The sequence below is a fragment of the Lissotriton vulgaris genome, chromosome 5, assembly GCF_964263255.1.
Source record: "Lissotriton vulgaris chromosome 5, aLisVul1.2, whole genome shotgun sequence".
Taxonomy (NCBI): Eukaryota; Metazoa; Chordata; class Amphibia; order Caudata; family Salamandridae; genus Lissotriton; species Lissotriton vulgaris.
The window spans coordinates 212,778,119-212,797,608 of record NC_141693.1 but is presented as its reverse complement, the minus strand read 5'-3'; the positions used below and the strand labels follow the sequence as shown (position 1 = coordinate 212,797,608).

At 49.4% G+C, this 19,490-nt stretch overlaps 2 protein-coding genes across 2 annotated transcripts in view; both read right to left on the bottom strand.

Annotated features, from left to right (window-relative positions):
• The window catches only part of LOC147710516 (ectonucleoside triphosphate diphosphohydrolase 8-like), a 615,095-nt gene that overhangs the window by 279,874 nt on the left and 315,731 nt on the right, over positions 1–19,490 (bottom strand). The gene's annotated exons all lie outside the window — the stretch shown is intronic.
• ALAD (aminolevulinate dehydratase) overlaps positions 1–19,490 on the bottom strand; it is a 150,219-nt gene that overhangs the window by 8,649 nt on the left and 122,080 nt on the right. The window lies entirely within an intron of this gene.

Below are 19,490 nucleotides of genomic sequence, written 5' to 3'. Positions count from 1 at the left end.
AAAGAATTATCCACTTTATTGCAAACCGAATCACAAACTTTATTCAGAACAACCTGTAAGAAAAACAACTACCACGTCAAATGACTTTATTTCAAAACAACTTGCTGTCCTCAGGGGCTGGTGGGTGGGTCAAAAATGGCTCTTCGTTCCGTCTCGAGCTCACGTGCAGCGGGGAGGTGCAGCTTCAGAGCACAGGAACAAGAGGATGCTTCCTTGGCTTATCGCTCCTTTTATTCTTCTTCGGGCGGGCGTAAACCCGCCTTCTCCCGCCTCCGGGGCGTGGCTGACGGCTTCAGTGTCTAGGACAACCCACTCTTGGGTGGGAAAAAGCGCGTCCCGGCTACGCCGCTTTGGGCATACCAGCCGAGACGCGCCTCCCGCCCAAAATGGCTTCCCGGGGGGGTCGGGGCACTCCACCATACGTTCGGGGGGACCGAGTGGTCGCCCCTTTCCATATGGCTGAGATACCCGCCACCCCCTCTCAACACAATCCCCAAGAATGGGAAACCGGAAACAGTTCTGAACTTTTGGAAGGCGGGAGGGAGTTACCCTCCCGGCCGTATTTATCAAAAATATGAAACAAAATTAAAACATTAAAATAACAGTTTCATATCATGTACAATTTCATTTCCACATTCCGATGTTTTGGCTAACCTTAACACATTTCTAATACAAAGGTTCTCCTAGCCGATACTAACATCCTTACAAATGTATTTCAAATTGAAATTGTACATCCTAACGTTAAGGGCCAACGGCAAGGTCGTAACCGGTGTCAGATCCCTAAACCAGAACTCCCCCCTCACTTGCGAGGGGCGGCCGCACAGAGGACTGCACCTCATGTGCACATACCAATTTCCCTTGTCTTGACGGGGGCCCCTGTTAACTCGACGCCATCTTAGTGGTCGTCCGAGGACTCGTGTGAGGTGTCTAGAAGGTAGCGTAGACCCCCCTCCCCACCCCACACAACTTACCACATCTGCCGTCGCAGATGTCCTGGCCCCGGGAAATTCCCAGGAGGGGCCCGTAGCCCCTCCTATCCAGGGAGGGGCCTTGACCGCCTTCCCTTTCCTTTAGGCGTCCCGTCCTTAGAAGGGACCGCCTCCCCGTTGAGGGGCCAATGGCCACCTCCCCCCGGGCGCTCCCATCCGTAATGGGTGACGCCCCCCCCCTAGGGATCTTCCAATGACTGCTCACCGATCATGACCTTACCGCCACAGGCCGGATAGTTGACCGGCTATCCGGACCCCCCACAAAACTCCTACCTAAAGGTCATGCTGTAAACTCTTTAACCAGGCTACGAGGTCTCCTATGAGTAAAGAATTCCCCACCCGGGACAAATGGACCCCATCCTCTAGATACATATTGTCCCCCCTGATACAACCATGAGGAATCGAATGCAATGTACTTGTACGGAACAGTCTACCAAGCTTGTTATTCACCTTTTTCACAGAATGATTTATAGCAGACACTGAATTAGCCCCCCGCCACACCTTTCGTGGAATCATATGGGACCATGCAATCGAGCACCATGGAACCCTTCTCGCCACCAACTTACTGTGGATAGTATCGCCTCGAGAAGTAGTCGTCTACCAGTGGTCACCAAATCATTGCCCCCAAGATGCACTATGATTATAGATGGCGGTGACCTTGTCCGCCCTAACAAACCCTCGAAAAAAGGTTGAAACTGGTCAATACAGAGCCCGCCCCTTCCGTAGAAGGTCACCCTGTACCCGTATTCCCCAGCCATGTGAATCATGTCACCTGCTTCGAATACGTCCGCGGCACGCCTCACGTATGAGTGGCCCACGACCCACACCACTTTTTCCTCAGCCGGTGATCTTTGACCGGTGGTTCCCAGGTGTCGGGTCGACTGCACAGTCCGCCCCACCTCGTAAGCTTGCGAAACTGTAAACCAAACAAAAACAAGAAGCGTGAGTACATGATTTCGGCTTCACAACATGTGCAACCGCACATACCTTTTGTAACAATTCGAGGACCAACGCCCCAATTGTTTCACCTTTTCCACACTCAGACCCCTGGCTGTAGCCTCTGTAGTAGCCCCTATCCGGAAGGAATGGGTCCCAAACTCGCCCGGGTTCAAGCCGGCAGCCGAAATTGCCATTGCCAGCACCCGCTGGAACTGAAACCTCGTCAGTGGGGTGGCATCAGCGTGTCTCAACAAGGTCCCCCCCCATGATGCCGCCCTCTGCGCCAAATATTCCTCCACGCATACGACGGGGCACATGGGAGATCCGGGAATCCGATGGACTACAACGCTGTCCCCGATCGCACCCTGATCGGTCTTGGACCTGGCAAACGAGACAATCATCGTCTCCCCCTTAACTTGAATGTGCTCTCGGCACAGTCCCCCCCCGTATCCTGCTTGTTTTTTGCCACCAGTTCGCTTACCCGCATAGCCCCATGGAATGCTAATGCAAAAGCGTCCCGGAATAACACTGTTTCTGACTGGGATGAACATGTCGCAGGGAGTACGGACAGTAACAGGGACAACCTTTCCAGACCTATCGGGTGCCTTTCATCTACTCTGCGACCCTCAAGGCGTTGCCACCCACGCAGCGCTTTCTGCACTACGAAAGACGCTGTAGGGTCCTGGATACCATGAGCCCGTGCCATGAAGGAAATGGCGGCCCGATGCCTCTGGGCCGTGGCTACCGATTTGCCTGCCTTATGTAATGACAGAAAAAACTTTATGACAAACTCTTCCTGGCCCCAAAGCTCCCCCCTAGCAGAACCCAAAAAGGACCAATAGGAACGGAACGCCCCTTCATATGCCTTCCTCGTCCTGGGTGCTAAACTCTCTCCCACGAGGTTTTGTAGTTCGGGGCACCGAGAGACCAGAGAGCTTCGGGAAATGGTGCCGCCACCGGGTCCGCTGTGGGCAGAAAACCCCAGAAGGCCTGCATACGGAAACGAGAAAGCGCATCAGCAGCCTGATTCAGCATCCCTGGCACATGTCTCGCCCTAAAGAGCACGTTCAATTGCATACATAGTAAAACAATCTCTTTGAGCAATCTCAGAATCCATTTGCATCGTGCGGCCTGACTATTGATACACTCAACCACGGTCATGTTATCAGACCAGAACACCACAGAGTGATCCCGAAACCCCTCAGGCCATGTTTTCAAGGCCACCAGAATAGGGAACAGTTCGAGAAAAGCAATGCTACTTGTAAGCCCACACTCGTGCCACCATGACGGCCACGTTTGAGCCGACCAGTGATTACCGAATATGGCGCCAAAGCCTATACTCCCCGCCGAATCTGTCCACAGCCCCAACTCCTCGGAGGACACCGCCGGCTTGTTCCAGACAACCCGACCATTGAAATCCGCCAGGAATGCCAACCAAATGCGCATGTCCTGGCGAATCTCTGCCGAGAGCCTCGTGCGGTGGTGCCCCTCTTTAAGACCGACCATGGCTTGTGCAATCGAGCGGGAAAAAGGGCGGGCCATTGGCATTATTCTAAGGGCAAAATTCAACTGACCCACAGTCTGCTGCAATTGATGCAAGTTCACCTTAGTCTCCCTAATGCATGTTTCAAGCGAGGCCCTGAATTTCCGCACCTTTTCTTTGGGCAACCGGAAGCAACCTTCTTCGGAATCGAGCTCTATTCCAAGAAACTCGAGCGAAGTTGATGGCCCCACAGTCTTACCTGGCGCCAATGGCACACCAAACTGATTCATCAGACCACAAAATTCTTTTAAAGCCTGTGCACATTCTGGGTCCCCGGCTGCCCCCAGGAACAGAAAATCGTCAAGATAATGCATAACATGCTGAAACCCCGTCATTCTTGTGAATGCCCATTGCAGGAAACAACTGAATTTCTCAAAATAAGCACAAGATATGGAGCATCCCATTGGCATACATTTATCCATGTAATAGCGCCCCTGAAACATAAAACCAAGGAGACGCTGATCGTCTGGGTGTACCGGGAGCAACCGGAACGCTGACTCGATGTCTGATTTGGCCATCAGCGCTCCGGGCCCCAGGCGATTCAACATGGCGACGGCATCATCGAAAGATGCGTACCGCACCGAACACACCTCCGGGTCTATCGCATCGTTCACCGAAAGACCTCTCGGAGCTGACAAGTTATGTATCAATCTAAACTCACCCGGGTCCTTCTTGGGGACCACTCCCAAGGGCGAACAAACAAAATTAGGAACTGGTGGCATGTCGAATGGTCCGGCAACCCGACCCCGGGTCACCTCTTTCCCAATCTTCGCTTGTACCACCGCCGTATTCTGCAGGACCGACAGTTGGTTCCTACAATGCGCTTTACCCTGAAAATTCCCCACCGGGATGCGGAAACCATACGAAAAACCGTCTCGCAACACCCCAGCGGAGACATGATCCGGGTATTCATTGAGCCAAGGAATCATTGCCATGGTATCAACAGGTGTAGGTAAAGGCGCCCCTCGGACTATTTCAGACCTGTTTGGCGCTTCCCCTACTTCCGTTATCACCCGTTTTGGCTCTGCACATGGTCTCGGGATGCGAGGACTGTCCACACCCCCCACAGTCGTGCCTAAACTTGCATGACCTCTGGGGCCTTGTACACTTTCCCCTGTTAAAATTCCAGCAGACCCCTTTTTTACCTGTATTGCCATTCGACCTTGGGTGATGCTCGTTACTTGAACCCGCCCGAAAGGGCGCCCCAGATGAATGGCGGGAAAACTCGCCCCCGTTCCCCCCCAACAATGGCGCCTTTAACATGCCTGAGTTCTCCATTTTTTGCCAGGAAATGGAGTCGTAACAATCCCACGTCAGACATGTGTCGAACTCCTTGGCCTTGCGAAAAATATTATCATAACAAAACCACTGATTGCCCTCATATGTCTGAGAAAACTCCATAATACGTGTCTGGTACACGGGTAACTCGGCCAACAGTTCAGGCCTCCGTTCCCCCATAATTGAAGTGAATATGCCGAATGCTCTGCCCCAATTACCTATCGTCTCATCGACTCTAAAAGCGGCCATCTTGGCGCGCCAAACACTCGGGTGCATAAACTCTTTTTGAACTTTCACGTGCTCAATCTCGTAATGATCAGTTAGCGAGGAAAACATGTTTACATATTTCTCAGCCCATATCCTCTCCTTGATTTCCATCGGAATATGCTGAGCCACTTTCTCCCTTCTCGAGGGTACGGACCCCTCCCCCGCAATCGGCAGTAGCTGCTTACCTGAGCTAGAAGCTGTAACCGTAGTCGCTGCCGAACTCGTGCCCGCTGCGGGTTGACCCACTGGAGCCTGCGGGGGAACAAAAGGACAAGGTGGTTTTGCGGCCTCCCGTGACTGCCGCAACTGCCTCATTAATTGCTTGGCCTCCTCGGCCGTGTCCCCTGGAGCAACGGAACCCCCGCTGTTACTACCCAACCATGCCGCCAGCTAGGCGGCCAACTCCGGGGGCATGTCCCCCTCGTTCACCGGGGTAACCACTACAGGGATCCGCTGCCCCTCGACGGGAACCGGCGCGGGAGTCTCCACTGGTCTGGGAGGGCTCGCCGGGGGAGCCTCCGGAACTGGGACCTCGTCCTCATTCGCCCCGTTCCTGGCCCTCTTCCTTCTCCCGGCCGGGACCTCCACCGGGATGGTTCTTTTTGGCCTTCCTGTACCGTCCCTGGTCGCCATTTTCCTCTTCATCTCCGCCATGTCTTTCACCAGCATCCGGAGCATTTGGTCGGTGCTAACCTTCTTTGCGACCCTTTTGCCCGGCATTTTCCTCACGTAGATGGAAGGTCCTGGACTAGACTTGTAGTGCTAGAAGAGAAAAAGAGAAATTACAAATTTCAAAAATGGCTCTTCGTTCCGTCTCGAGCTCACGTGCAGCGGGGAGGTGCAGCTTCAGAGCACAGGAACAAGAGGATGCTTCCTTGGCTTATCGCTCCTTTTATTCTTCTTCGGGCGGGCATAAACCCGCCTCCTCCCGCCTCCGGGGGCGTGGCTGACGGCTTCAGTGTCTAGGACAACCCACTCTTGGGCGGGAAAAAGCGCGCCCCGGCTACGCCGCTTTGGGCATACCAGCCGAGACGCGCCTCCCGCCCAAAATGGCTTCCCGGGGGGGTCGGGGCACTCCACCATACGTTCGGGGGGACCGAGTGGTCGCCCCTTTCCATTTCTCTCCTAAACGTTGATATGAAAAACATAGGTGAGCCATTAGCGAGCAAATTGAGGTGAGTGATTCTGGACTTTGCTCACCTGGACTCAATCTTGGGAGGCTTCAGAACATTATTGCGGCAGCTAGGGAGGTTGAGGGGTCTGCTTGATGTGGTCTCCCTAGACGTCCATAAGGCCTTCGACTAAGTGGAGTGGCCCTATCTGTTTGAAGTCCTGGAGAACATGGGGCTCGGGCCAAAATTTCTGGCCTGGGTCGAAGCCTAGAGCGCAGGTTACAGTGAATGGGATTCTCTATCCGGAATTCCCGATTAGGAGAGGAACGCGGCAGGGCTGCCCACTGTTGCTGATGCTATTTGCGTTGGCATTGAAACCGCTAGCTGAGTAAGTGCGATTTGATGTGCAGATCGAAGATTGGAGGTGGGATTCCCCCAAGGGAGGATCGTATCTCACTCTATGCAGGTGATGTGTTACTCTACCTGGCCGACTCCGATAAAACTCTGTGACAGTTTTGCCATTTATGGGAAGTATTCTGGGTTGCAAATTAACTGGGGGAAATCCTTGATCTTCCCAATGGTTACTTGGAGAGTGGGACACAACCTCCCCATGGGGCTCAGGGTTGAAAGGGGAAATTTTAAATATCTAGGAATATGGATATCCTGAGACAAGGATTCTCACTATGAGGATAATCTCGCACCATTGCTAGGGAGACTGGCGGCAGATGAGGGACATTGGGAAGCACTGCCTCTATCCTTGGTGGGTAGAGGGACAATGTTTAAAATGGCATCCATGCCCCGCTTCACAAATATATTACAGAATAGCCCATTGTCATCCCTCAAACGGTATTTTAAGGCAGTTGACACACTGCTGCAAAAGTTGTGGCAGGAGGGTGCCCAGAGGATAGACCTCACCACTCTCCAGCGCTCCACATATGAGGAAAGTATAGCACTACCTAGTGTTAGTTGCTACTTCGAGGCGGCGCAGATAAGTGTGGTCAATGGCTGGGTGTATGTATGTGCAGGTAGAGGTTCCGGCTTTTCATATGGACCGGACAGGGGGGCAAGGAAACTTATATGTTTTCTACAGCGGGAACATGGCGAGGATGCCCCCCGGCGACAAAGAGAGTTGTGGAAATTTGGTTTGACCTCAACAAAAAAATGGGATGGCCTAGGCACCTTACCCCAAGGACCCCACCTTGGGTGGGCACACAATTGAGGGAGGTGTTCAATCTGCGTGGCTTCCAAAAATGGGACAAGATAAGATCAGCACACTAGCGGAGCTGTGTGATTCAAATGGGCTGGTACCATTTGATTATCTCAGAGTAGAATATGAGATGCCGCCCAACATTTTAAGTACCTCCAATTAAGATATGCACTAAGGGCGAGCATCACACTGAATGAGAACGGTATGGATGCCTCACCTCTAAAGTATAGATTATTGGATGGGGCAATGCTTACCAAAGCAATTTATCTTACCTAACCGACCCTGAAGAGAAATATACAGGAGAATCTCTGAGACTGAGATGGCAGAGAGGTGTGGAGGAGGATTGGGAAGATGCACTGCTGTTATGTTCCTCAACCTAGGCTTAAGTAGCAAAGCAACCTTTTACCTACATTAATCTTACCTTGCTCTGCATAACGGTTCTAGCACTGACCTTTTACCCAGTTAGGTGCATCATAAATGTTGATTGCTTTCTTTGAAACTAGCCTCATTTATTATTCATGAGGATTCTTAGTCAAATTCCCTGCACATGACAGGATGAACATACTCTGTACAAATTTCATTGCTAGCCTCATCCTAGTGCAACAGAGCAACTTTGCATAGTTGCAATTATTGATTTAGGCTCATTTACATATTTGTACTCACAACGTATCAACTGTGGTAGGAACCCAAAGGCTACCTTCGTGGTATAAAAACTGCACAATCACTAGGTAACTCGAGGAGACGCTTTCACACTGACACAAGAAACTGAGGTCCCCGCACGCTGAAGCTTTAACATGCAGCGGTCTCACATCCCTAGCGGGGTGTCCAACTCGTGACAAAGATGGGTACTTCATTCTCTCCCATCAGGTAATGGGTTTGGCTCTTTCAGAGGGGATTCTTGGCTTTACACACCACATGCATGCTAGGTACACTTAGGTAGGGTCCGCATCGTAGGAGTACGTTTGATTACGGTCATGTTTTTATGCCTGCACATATTTACTGTTTTAGCACCATGGTCAAATTCTACCTTCTATTTAGTCTGTTGGTGCTTGTTATCTCTTACATTAGCTTCTGTCTATTGATTGTCGCAGCAAACATGTTTTATACTAGACTGACGCTGATTTAATAAATGTTTATTGAAAACGTCCCCAGTGCTTATTCTGTGTATCTCTCTGAGACTAAGTGAGTACGATTGACTGAGCGAAAAGTACTGTACTCTTTCCACAATCCCTGAACAATCAAGGGTTATCATGTTTAATGGTTGCCGGACAGTAGTCGCTCCTTGGTAAGGTTAGGGGGCTTATGGTGGAACTGTGAAGCTAGCTGGTCTAGGGTGACATCCTGCGGGGGTGCCTGGAACCAGTCTTGGCACCAAGCCCTTAGTTTATGTTGTCCAACAAATGTGCAAATCTTATGTATTTTTAAGAACTACACAACACTGCAGTTCCCAAGACTGGTGGCAATTAAGGCCCGCTACAGATTGATACCATTCAAGATGTTACAAGGAGTATACTATACCAGAGTCCTCTTACATAAACTGGGTAGAGTACAAGATGAAAAGAGGTTGCGTGTATGTGGGAAGAGGGTAACGTTCCTTTAAACACTGGGATTATCCAACTCCCTGTGAATACAAGGAGGTGCTGACCCATAGGTTGGAGCGTGCTACTTGTATTCAAGAAAAATTTACAGGAGTAAAAAACCCTTTGACCCAGGTGAGACCGGGTGAAGTTTGTAACAAAACAACAATATCTCAACTGGAAATCATTCGAACAAGGCAATTAGAATAATAGTATACATCACAACGGGTGGGAACAAAAGAAGGGAGACCAGAACCAAATTGGTAAGGTGATAAAATATTATTTGTAGGTAGTTGTAACAGTAGTGTCCTGCTATACAGGGTCAGTATTTTAGCGCGCCCGACACCCGAGGCCCAACATTTTTCCTGGGCCTGCACAGCCACTATCAGATGCTGGCTCGTGAGGGCTGGTGTCCGTTTCTCTCTGCTGCACGCTAGGCGATCAGGGACAAACCTCCCCCACTTAATCCCCATTAAATCAAACTGCACCAGGGGAGTGTCCCAGGTCTTGGTCCTACATATACATTATTCAAGGGACTGCCTTGTGAAAGCGGTTTGGTTGCTTCCCAACCCTTTTTTTACCTGGTAATGTTGCCCTCAGTGTCTATTGTGATCCTTCTTTAAACTATGGAGGAATATGAGGATTTCAATGAGGCAGTAGATACCTCTATTTACTGGGCAGTAGCAGAAGTAATGGGCTCCATGGAGCAATGGCTCTCGCAGCAATCAGTGAGAGAATGTGCCAGACTGATGAACCTGGCTAACCCTCCCACCCCCCTTGGTGGGTTCTCAAGCCCTGTTTCCTTCTCCCCATGGTGCGAAAGTTCCTGCCAAGTGCCAGAATATGGAGGGGGTCAGGATCCCCTCCCTCCCCATTCCCCACTAATCCACTTTCAGGGAGCCCGCCCCTGGTTCCAGATTCCCCAGATCAAGACGACCACCATGGTGATACCGACGATGATCAGGGTCCTTCTCTGCCTTGCCTCCCAATCTCCCTCCCACAATCCACAGACACCCCCGCCCCTCCCAGACTCTGCCCCAGGGTCGGATTTACTAGATCGGGACAACACCATTCATCCCAGGTTGGCGGAGTGGTCCCCTTCCGACAAGGTTGCTTCCTGTGTGGAGGTGCGCATTCTCAAGCCTTTGGAAAATGAGGCCAGGAGCCGCCTGTGTGCAGCATGCCCCCACCCATCCCTTGAGGGAAAGGTTTCCTTGACACCAGAGCTCGACCCCACCATGGCCACCTTCCTGACCAAGTTTATCAAGGATCCTTAAAAAGGGATTGATAAGTCCTGGCGCTCAAGCCAGGACAAACCTTTAGACACCCTTCGGCCCCTGACTAAGATCTTCGACATGGTAAAGAATGCCAGGGCGTCAAGTACTATCCTCTCCCCAGAGGTTCTCTCGGGTTGGGTGCAGCAAGCCAGGAAAACGAGCTGCGCTTTGTCAGCCGAGTGCTGATGTTCTTTCCTTATCAAACCGAACCACATGTTAGGGGATCTAGCAGTCTCTGAGCCCGGCACAGAGGCTCAGGGGGCCTCCTCAGAGAGCCCTTCATAAAGGCGCTGGGAAATTTAGTCAACACATTCACTTCCCTAGACAAGGTCCAGTCGTCCATTAAGAGGGTCTTCCATCCCTGGGTTTTCCAGTGGGCTAGGGAAGGTAGGTGCCGCTCTTCCGGCCGCGGCACTCACCAATATTCTCGAGGGCAAGGCTCCAAATGTGGCAACCAGGACACCACCCGTTACGCCGCATTCTACTAAACCAGAGGCTAGTGTTGTCGATGCAAAGGCAGTGGATCTGGCACCACACCCCATGCCGGTGTGTGTCATGCCTTCTTCATCCCTAAAGATGAGGGGCCGGTTGGCGCGTTTTGTGCCTGCTTGGTTACCTCCGACGCTTGGGTCCTCCAGACAAGCCAGGGGTTTCACAGAGTTGTATGGCTCAATCTCTCAGCCTGTGCCTCCCAGGGCCATCCAGTTTTTTTTAGTACAGGGCAACCCTCACAGACATGGAGATTTCTTTGCTTCTGGGAAAGGGCAGAATCTGACTCTCCGTTCCCCACCATCGGGGCTTTACCAGAAATAATTTTTGGGTGGACAAATAAGATAGAGATCAGCAGCCTATAATAAACCTGCGCAGTTTCAACGAGTGGATAGTATACCGCCAATTCAAGAGGCATCCATCTCCTTCAAGACCTTTTGATTGCCTCAGACTGGATGGTTCGGCTGGAATTTAAAGACGTCTACCCATCCATTCCAATTTTTCCCAACACAGGAGGCTTCTGCAGTTCACCTGGGGTGACCAGACATATGAATTCTCTACTCTGCCTTTCGGAATGTCTTCGGCCCATGGTGCTTCACGAAGGTTCTTAAACTGGCTATGAAATTCTTTCGGGTCAAGGAATCCAACTTATTGTATATCTGGACGATATGCTTCTCCTGGCTTAGTGTCCTTGGCAGCTGTCCCTCCAGTTGCAGATGACGGTCAACCTGTTACAAGGTTCGGGGTTTGTCATAAACAACAACAAGAAGTCGCTGTTGGTCCCTTCTCAATCAATCACGGTTTTGAATTTTGTGATTGCTTCGACCAGTGCCTCTTTGAGTCTTTACCTTCGCAAGTTGTCCAAAATACGTCAAACCTGCGCAAAACCTTGACAAAATCTTGAGTTTATCTAAGACAACTTGCCTATTTAGTGGGTCTGCTTACCTCATCTATCTAGGCAATTTTCCTGTGCCCTCTTCATTATCGGGCCCTTCAACCCTCAAAGCCAGCTCACCTGCAAAAGGGTCTGGCTTATTCTCAGTGCGTAATCTTTACTCAGGAGGACCTGGACGAAATACAGTGGTGTGTGGCGGCTCTCCAATATGGAGGCCTGGAATGGGTGGGTGATCGTCTGGTCCTCCTGGAACTAGTGATCGAATCAGACGCCAGCAGATCAGGATGGGGTGCCAGATGTGGAGACCTCTCTGCAGGGGGTGAATGGTTCCCCAAGAGATACACATCAAGTGCCTGGAACTCCAAGCTGGATCATTTGCGGTCCACAGCTGGGCCAAGGACAGGTGCAGTTGTGCTTTCTCCTCAAGATGGACAATATGTCAGTGGTGTGAAATATCAACTGCTTGGGGGGCATGCACTCCAAAGCCCTGTCGGATCTAGCAACCAGTTCTTGGAATTATTGCCTGCAGCATCAGATTTCTGTTACAGCCGAATACCTTCCGGGTCAGGTGAATCAGGCTGCGGACTGGCATTCGTGCAACTTTGGAGACTCCAGTCTTTGGAGACTGCACCCTGATGTATTTCCATGGCTTCATCGGACATGGGGTCCCTTCTCAATCGATCTATTTGCCTCCCATTCGGACTACCAGTTGCCAAACTTTTTCAGCTGGAGGCCAGATCCGTTGGCGGCCGCGACGGACACATTTATGCAGGACTGGAGTCTGGAAAGGGGCTATGCATTTCCCCCCTTAGAAATGATCACCTGGGCATCAGCTCAGATCAAATGGCAGGAGGCAGAGGTAGTCATGGTCACCCTAACTTGGAGGTCCCAAGTATGGTTTCTGGTTCTACTGCAACTTCCTTGAGATTTTCCAATCCGACTCCCCCTGTTTCAGTCTCTCCTTTTCAATCCAGAGCGAACGCAGCATCCGTTAATTCTGGGACGCTCCCTCTCTCTGAAGGCCTGGCGGGTTTTAGGAGCAGATGGCCAATCCTGGGCTTTTTGCGAGAGGCGGAGGACCTCCTCTCAAAGGCATGTGCTGGGAGTAGGGTCAAATGCTATAGGTCAGCTTGGAAGCGATGGACCGGTTGGTGTGTGAGACAGGGTTGTGATTGTGTGGGGACAGACTTAGTACAGATTCTGAAATTCCTGGCTTCTGTGACGAGGCAAGGGTTGGCTTGTCGATCTATAAATACTTTTCTTTCAGCCATCTTGGCGAGCCATGCCCTGGTTGACGGCTCGCTAGTTGAAGAGCATCCCTTTGTGTGCAGCCTCCTCAAAGGAATCCAGCTGTCCCTACCTCAGGAACCTTTTTACTCTGCCCTATTATGTTATGTTAACCGGTTTATTAAGTGCGACAGCTGCCCCAACAAAGAGGCGTCCCGGCACTGACCAGCAGTGAGGTGACAGAACAAAAGGACCGGGCCCTATGGAGTGGGGCAGAGAAACATTTAGAGATTTCCTGAATTCAGGGTAGTTAGTGGATACCCGAATATGAACCGGTAAAGAGTTCCAGAGAATGGCTCCTCTAATAACGGAAAGAGTGACCACCGTCACGGACTCTCCTGACTCTAGGAACCACCACCAGATGTTGTCCCACTGAACAGAGCTGGCGAGAGGGGATGTACGGTAGAAGCAGATCGGTCAAGATTTTAAGAGATGCCAGTTTCAGAGCTTTAAAGGCCATACAAAGAGCCTTAACCTCGATGCCTTTAGCCACAGGTAACCAATGTAGACGGCGAATGGCGCTCGTCACTGGGCAGACTCTGCGCAGACCAAGGAGAGATCTTACAGCCGCGTTCAGGACTCTCTGTAGCCTCTGAACTTCAGACTGATTTGCTCCCAGATACAGAGAATTTGCTTAGTCAAGACGTGACATAATCAGGGCCTGGATGATAATCTGCCTGGTGGGGGCGGCGTAGAAGCCTAAAATAGGTTTAAGACCCCGCAGCAATCCGAAGCAGGTACCCGCCACTTTTTTGTTTGAGCCTGGAAATTAAGTGAGGCATCCCTCCAGACCCCTAAGTTGTTCACAACTTGCTTGGGGACAGGGGCAATGCCTAGGCTTTTGGGCCACCAGAGCTCACTCCATAGGCCATGGTATTTCCCCACCAACAACACTTCTGACTTGTTGGCATTCAGTTGGAGACAGTTGGCGGTCATCCACTCGGCGATTGCCGCAAGACCACCCTGGAATTTCAGGGCGTCCAGCTGGGAGTCGCACGAGAGAGCCACCACCAACTGTGTGTCATCGGCATAGGAGACCATGGTCAGCCCTCTGCTCTTGGCTACTCCGGCAAGAGGTTAAACATAAAGATTGAAAAGCAGAGGGCTCAGGGAGGAGCCCTGGGGAACACCCTGACTTATGGGGAGGGTGCTGGAGGTGAACGGATTAACAATCACCTGAAACATCCTATCTGCATGAAAAGACGCCAGCCACTGCAAAGCAGAGCCCGTAACTCCTGCCTCCTCCAGGCGCCGCAGCAAGATGGCATGAGACACCCTGTCAAAAGCGGTACTAAGATCTAAAAGAATTACTGCTGATGTTTGGCCGGCGTCTAAGGCTTTCCAAAGATGTTCAGTCACAGCCAAGAGTGCTGACATTTACTGTGATCGGGCGGAAGCCATTTTGGGAAGCGTCAAACCGGTTATTGGTATTTAAGAATTTCATGAGGAGAGAATTAACATAGGCCTCTGTGATCTTTGCAACCCAGGGTAACCGGGAAATTGGCCGGAAATTCTCTGGCTTATTAGGGTCTAAAGAAAGCTTTTTTAGCAGCAGCAGAAACCCTGGCCTCCTTCCAAGCAGTAGGTACGATCGCGAACTAAGGGATGCATTGATCACCTGTTCCAGAGGATGTAAAATAGTGGGAAGAATTTTTCGAAATTGGTTGGGCTTCAAAGGAAAGGCAGGAGAGCCCGACTTGACTTTGGAACAGAGGATGAGAAGTAAGTGCAGGGGAATGGGAGGAAAAGCCTCTAATGTGGCAGAGGTGTGATTCCAGGATACCTCAAAGGGGCCCGGGAGGATCGTAGGGAAGCCTTTGTAGATATTTTTTACCTTCTTAACAAAGAAGGCAGCCAGCATTTCACACTGTTGATCAGAAGTGATTGAAGAACCAGCAGCATCCTTGTGATTTTTAAGGCTGGAAACTATAGAAAAGATGCTCTTTGCTGGGTTGGTGCTCTTGCTGATTTGTTCCTCGGAAAACGCTGCGCGCTCAACTTGGATGGCCTTAGGATATCTCCTGACGGCAGCCCGATAGGAGGCCTTAACGGTCGGATCGAAATCCTTCCTCCAAGTTCTCTCCAGTTTTTTGCAAATGTTACGCATGACAGCCAGCTTGGTATTGTACCATGGATTTGATTTGGAACGACGATTCTAGGACATATTAGCAGGAATGAGGCTGTCCAGGGGCTGACTGATCTAATTGCTGAAGACCAAATTAGCCTCATAGGGATCAGCCGCAAAATCTGGAGGGGTAACGGAAAGATGGATATGAAATTGGTCCCGATTTAATTTATGCCAGGGACGTTTCAGCAAAAAGGTTTAAACTGAATTGCGCGTGGGCATGACGTCCTGAATGGACATGGAAACTAGAAAGCGGTCCGACCAACCCATCGGGACAGAAGTACGGACCTCCAGGGAAGGTATATTAGTAAAAACTGGGTCCAATAGATTACCAGCTGAGTGCGTAGGGCCATGGACCTGTTGATCAAGCTGGCACGCAAGAAGATCAGCCAATAATATTGCCATTTCAGGGTCAGAATGATTGTCCAGGTGCAAATTAAGATCTCGTGCACATGTAAAATTGGAAGCATTAACCATCAAGGCACTTACAGTCTCTGAGAACTTCCCTGAACATTTTAGACGGACCTGGAGGACGGTAAATTAAAAGATCAGGCATAGTTGGGATTGGATTGCTTTGTGAAGGCACAAAGATAGCTAGTTTTAAAAACAATGACAAAACCACGCCCCCCCCCTCTTGATGCCCTGTTGAGGCTAAGTATTTGGTAACCTTCCAGGACAGAAAGCACTTGCTCCGCAACCATATCCTCAGAGAGCCAGGTCTCTGTGAGAAACAAGACATCGGGGGACTCAGACCCCAGAAGATCACACGCATTGGCCAAATGTTTAGATAGCGAGCAGCAGTTTAGATGGAAAACAATAGTAGAGTGACTCGAAGGAGGGTTGGTTTAGCTTTGCCGAGAGAATGGACTCAAATCCACAATAATAGCAACAGAAAGGGCCCTCTAAACCCAGCATACTGGGTTGTTCGTATCCGCCCACCTGTCTCCTAATAGTAAGCAGTTCATTCCGGGTATAAGAATATCTTATGGTATCCAAATTGGCAGCAAGTCTGGTGACGGATGGGCGCCGGCGGGCGTTGACGGGCTTGTTTTTGGTGCGCCATAGGCGTGCCTGCTGCGCGGCCAGGCCTCCATGCTGCCTAAGTAGTGTCCCGGTAGCGGAAATGAGGAAAAGAAGGTGGGCCACGTCCCTCCACAACAATCAGCTGGTGCTGTGGTGGACCGGGACGGCAAAGCAGTAAAAGGAAAGCACAAGTAAGCTCCAAGTTTAAAAATCCAGTGAAACACAGATTGCTATTTTTAAAATATACTTTGGTGTTATTTTAGCTATGTAAACCCCATATCAGAGTAAAGGCGACCTTGCCAAAAGCACTCTGCCACATCGTGTCGATGTGACGTTATTAAAGTCCTCAACTTATTTCTGTCCTGACAACCAAACACATTTTTGTCCAGGAAGGAACTTTCGGCAAAGCTTCTTTGTCTTGGCTCTTGCATGCGGGTTTCAGATGTGAGAGCCTTGGACATAATAGGCAGAGCTTTTTCTCCTTGTGGGCTTTCTTTTACGGTTAGTCTGTGCACTTTATGTCACACCAGAGTAATCTCTTACCCGGCTTTTCCAGAGATGCCCAAGCTATGTGTGGTGCGATGCATAAAGGCCTTTGAGGAAAAGAGGGAAGTCCATCCTTCGGGTGAGCGTCAGCTTCTGATAGTCTTACGCAAGCCCTACCAGTTCAGCTTCTGATAGTGCTATGCAAGGCACACCAGGTCTCCTACCATAGCTCGCTACTGAGGTAGGTCATGCAGGAGGCTGGCATTGATTTGAAGATGTTTGGGGCTCTTTCGGCCAGTGGAACAATGGCTTATAAATCCTTCAGTCTGGGCGCACAGCTGGAAGATATTATGAATGCGGCCGATTGGTCGTCAGATTTCACCTTCAAAAGGTTTTATTTTAATCCTCGCCTCTGGTCCTGACATAGAATTAAAGATTTCCTAGCTCTCGTTTTGGAAAGTTTAAATTCTATTAAGGATTCAGAGGTGAGGATTACCCCACCTTGGGGGTTGAGGGGGTCGATTCGGACTCCCTCCCCATGACTAGTAAGTACGTACGTTTCTAAAAAATAAAAAGCGGTTTTGTGGCTTGAATACTGTGATTGTATGCAATTGTTCCCTATTGCTGTGATTTTATATTGTATTTCACCTGTTCTTTGTCGTAATGGTGGATGAGCATTGTGAATCGTCCCCTCAGTTACCGATCTCTGGTTAGGTATTCCGTTCTTTTCCTAGGGGCAGATTCTACCAGACAGTATCCTTGATTCGAAGTGTTGGCTTGGCTTACGTCACGAAAGAGGACTATGGAATTTGACAGAGGAGCTATGTAACAGCATATGGACTCCTAATTGGCTATGTCATACACTGTCTGTTCATTGGCTCACACAGTTGTGTTTTTTTCTCCTATTCTCTAGGGTTCATGGGAATAGTAGCTCGGAGAAGTTGTTAAAATGCCTGCTGTTTAAAATAAAGCGAAGAGAGAATGCATAATCCTCGCCTAAGAGTCCTTAATAGATTTTAAAATCGGTTATGAAAGCTAGGACATTTTTCATTATTATTAGGTTTTTATTTCAATAGTTTGACGATTCCAGTACTGTTACTTTTTATTTGCTTAAAAGGTAGATAGCGGTCTTCTCAGGGGTGTGCCATTCCTACAGCCTGATGCCCCGAAATATTGTTTGGGGTCAAGGACAACCAGTTTTCATGTTTATTTTGTCCTTGGGACAAGTAGGCCCAACCTCCAGCAGCACAAACCCTTTGGCTGCCCGCTCACCGTACCACATTATGAATCAGTGAAGGGCATTGTTTGGAGTTAAGGTAATATTTGTGTCCATACGGTAATGCTGTTCAAACTAGTATTCATAGTTCATTAATGCACAGGCTTTATTATTATTAAAGAAAGCACTCTAAGTAAGTGTTGTAAGCTCAGACTGCACTACATACCATAGTTCCAGCATAAAAATGTATACACATGTTTGCTAAGTTTAGCAATATGAGGCTACGTTTAATGCTCCCAGAATGCTCTCAGATTACATTCAAATATTTGCAGAAGCTTCCAAGCAAGTTTGAGGATTCTTTGCTTTCAAAATAAAATGTTCACAGGAAAATGAAAATAGGAAAAAAAAAGTTTTGCTAAACTACTGTGAAATTTTAGATACCCTTTATTTGAAGCATCATTTAGTAAAATGTATGAATGCATGCTAATATTTGCAAAAACAGTCATAATGGAAAAATCAGTGTAACCAGTCTAAACAAGATAATGGGAAACAAGAAAATAAACCAGCATTGCCAAAGCTAATAGTTCTGCCATTGTTGGTCAGCGTTTTAGTTTTGTAAATGCTTTTTAGGTCTATCCTAGAGTCCGCGAGCATGCGCTGCTCTGCGAGGCTTAGAGTAGAGGAGTAGGTTAATAGAAGCTCTACCCACTCTCCGCCCATATTTGCAACTGGCTTGTACCATTGTCGGTCCTAAATGCTGGATTCTGATTCGTCGCTAGGCGGTCCCTTTTTAGTACCGCCTCCACTTCATGTGTCACCTCCCATGGCGACTGGCCCCTTTACATCGAGTGTTACACGGTACTGTTATTTAGACTGTGAGCACTATGTTAGTTGATTAGGTTATCCCACTACAGGCATGTTGTGCTTTGGTGCCTTCTCCCACTCCCGCCCCCCACCCGCCCGCCTTCCCGTTGTCTGGGCCTTCTACCCCCGTTATCCGTGCCTTCTTCCGCCACCCCCACCCTCCCGTTGTCCGTGCCTTCTGAATAGCCCTATCCCCGTTGTCGGTGCCTTCTGCCCTGCCCCTGTTGCACGTGCCTCCCCCCTCCCTCCCATTGTCGGGATGCCAATTATTTTCCATGCAATAGGTCTTGCGTAAATGCGAGACCAATTGCATTGCAAATGCGTGTTTTTGTTTTGACATGGTTTTTGTAAACCGTTTGGGTTTGGGAGCTGCCAGGCCCACACGATTATAACACACATTTTTGGGTCTAAAAAAGCACACGCTGCCGCAGTAGTCTACTTTGTGTACCGATATGCTCCTTGTGAAAGAACAGAATGCAGTCACTCATAGTGAAGTCAGCCGATATACAGATAGAGAGAGAAAGAATTTTAATAAACACAAAAGGTCTTTGTTAACGCCAGAAATAATTAGAGGCCCAAATATTAAAGATAATCCCAAAAGTACGTCTAATGGTAAATGTCCTTGCATTAGTGTAGACTTCTGTCTTTCATGAATTTATAAGAATTTACAGAAGTTTGGAAATGGTACTCCTAACCAATATATTGGTGAACTGCATTTTTGCACAAACAAATTTGCATGTGTAGATTTGCTCATTCAAAAATCTGCTGAGTGTTTACAAGTTCGGTTTTCCTCCAACCCCTTTTTTCTCACCCCTGAGAGAAGTATTACTTCTGCCCTTGACAGGAGTGCATTTCCAACCTTTATCATTATGTAACAACATTAGAGAAGAGCTGGTGAAAAACCCTAAAACATGCA